Source organism: Otolemur garnettii, unplaced genomic scaffold (genome assembly GCF_000181295.1).
Source record: "Otolemur garnettii isolate 467f Iridium unplaced genomic scaffold, OtoGar3 scaffold00275, whole genome shotgun sequence".
Taxonomy (NCBI): domain Eukaryota; kingdom Metazoa; phylum Chordata; class Mammalia; order Primates; family Galagidae; genus Otolemur; species Otolemur garnettii.
The window spans coordinates 157,521-160,002 of record NW_003852670.1 but is presented as its reverse complement, the minus strand read 5'-3'; positions in this window follow the sequence as shown (position 1 = coordinate 160,002).

The following is a 2,482-nucleotide window of genomic DNA, read 5'->3' as shown; positions in this document are numbered from 1 at the left end:
GCCACATGTGGCCCGCGGGCCATAGTTTGAAGATGCCTGCTTTTATCCATTCCACATTTTCTGAAACAGTTTTATCTCTAAAATTTCCACATAGATCATGGACCCCAGTGTCGTTATCACTCCTAGAGCCTCTTGTTGAGTTATCCAACAGGTTTTTTAAAAAACACATTTCTGAAGAACAACAAGACCAAAAAGCTTTGAGAAATCCAATTCCCTATTGACAATCACAAAGGTCTCAAGGAAATAAACTTTCAGCTGGTGCGCTCCTTGCAGGTGGAAACGGGGATCTGCTCAAGCACTCAGTGGAGGCGTGAGGCTGGTGTAACACCAAGGGGACACTCAAAGTGCTGTTCACTAAAGGGTGAGAAAAGCTAATGACCCTTGGATTCACACCATGGTCACAAAAGATTAGGTTATGGGCCAAGGATCTAAATGAGTTGCTCATGTTAAAAAAAGAAGAAGAAGAAGAAGAAAAAGTAAAAGAAGGAGAACACTGGTAAATTAAAAGAAATGTAAGAGTCATGTCAACAGAGTGTGTGACTTGAACCAACATTTGGAAAATTTGATCCCTGGCTGCTTATTAGATATTTTTAAGGAATCACTGTTTATTTTTAAAATGAGATAATAGTATGGTGATTATGTTAAAAGAGTCCTTCTCTTGCATTTATATAATGTCTAGAATTGTCTTTAAAATAATCCAGTAGGGGCTTGGCGCCTGTGGTTCAAGTGGCTAAGGCACCAGCCACATACACCTAAGGTGATGGGTTCGAATCCGGCCCGGGTCCGCCAAACAACAATGACGACTGCAACCAAAAAAAAAAGCCACCCATTGTGGCAGGTGCCTGTGGTCCCAGCTACTTAGGGGGCGAAGGCAGGAGACTTGCTTGCTTGAGCCCAGGAGTTGGAAGTTGCTGTGAGCTATGATGCCACAGCACTCTGCCCAGGGGGACAGCTTGAGGCTCTGTCTCAAAAATAAATAAATAAATAAAACAATTCAGTACGACTGTTGAAGAGAGGACAGGGAGAAAATACACGTGTGCTTAGGGCCTGGGGTCATTAAAGAGGAAATGAGATTGGCCCCCGTTGATAATTATTCAGTCAGGTGGAGATTACACCACTTTCTCTACTTTATTTTTTTTTTTGAGAAAGAGTCTCACTTTGTCACCCTCAGTAGAGTACGTGGCATCACAGCTCACAGCAACCTCCAGCTCTTGGCTTAGGCAATTGTCTTGCCTTAGCCTCCTGAGTAGCTGAGACTACAGGTACCTGCCACAACACCTGGCTATTTTTTGTTGCAGTTTGGCCAGGGCCAGGTTTGAACCTGCCACCCTCGGTATATGGGGCCAGTGCCCTACTCACTGAGCCACAGGCGCCGCCCCACTCCGTCTATTTTTAAGTATACATCCTCCATAATAAAAAACAAAACAAATAAAATTAAATGTTTGCAAAATTTGATTTTGAAACTGAGAAATTTAGAGAACATCCTATAATATGGGAGGCATTGTAAGGATTAGATAATGATTCCCTTTTCTCTAAAAGATTCTCTGAAAGCTAATAATTGGTGTCTCACTACTGCATTCTAAATATTGGTGTCTGTGTTAGTAATTTGGCCAAAGTCACCTATGTACTAAATAGTAGGGTTGGGATTTGGTCTTTGGCAGCTTCACTCCCAAGCTCCTTCCCCTGACAAGTATGTGATACTGAGTCATAGCCAACCACTTCAGAACCTCAAACTAGCTTATCCACAGCCCTCTCATCCGTCTTGATTTGGATCAGGACTTGTAGCTGGTCAATTAATCAGTCTCATGCTGGAGACTGGGCTACCTGAATCTTGAGTAATTAGTGTACCTTGGGCATTGTCAATATATTTTAATGAAAAAAAAGAGAACATGTGTCAACTGGAGAGTCTGTTAAATAAAGCTTAGTTAAGAGAGTTGCTATTATATTTTTGAGGAAACAATTTCAGCTTTGCTGTGATAATAAACATCCTTCCCGATCTCCCCAGTTTACTTTAACATACATTATTTCTCATTCACATTGCATGTTGGTATCTGTGAATGAGTGATGGTAGTTTTGCTTCCAGTATTGTCTCATTCTAGGACTAGGCTGAAGGAGCAGCCTCTTTTTAGGACACGCCATTCTTATGGCAAAGAAAAAGAAGCAAGAAAAGAACCAAACCATCCAATGTTTCTTAAAATTTTGGCTCAGCTGGCTTGGCGCCTGTGGCTCAAGCGGCTAAGGCACCAGTTGCATACACCTGAGCTGGCAGGTTCGAATCCAGCCTGGGCCCGCCAAATAAGGACAGCTGCAACAACAAAAAAGAAATAGCTGAGTGTTGTGGCTGGCGTCTGTAGTTCCAGCTACTTGGGAGGCAGAGGCAGGAGAATCACTTGAGCCCAGGAGTTGGAGGTTGATGTGAGCTGTGATGCCAGAGAACTCTACCCTGGCCCTTGGATTCACACCATGGTCACAAAAGATTAGG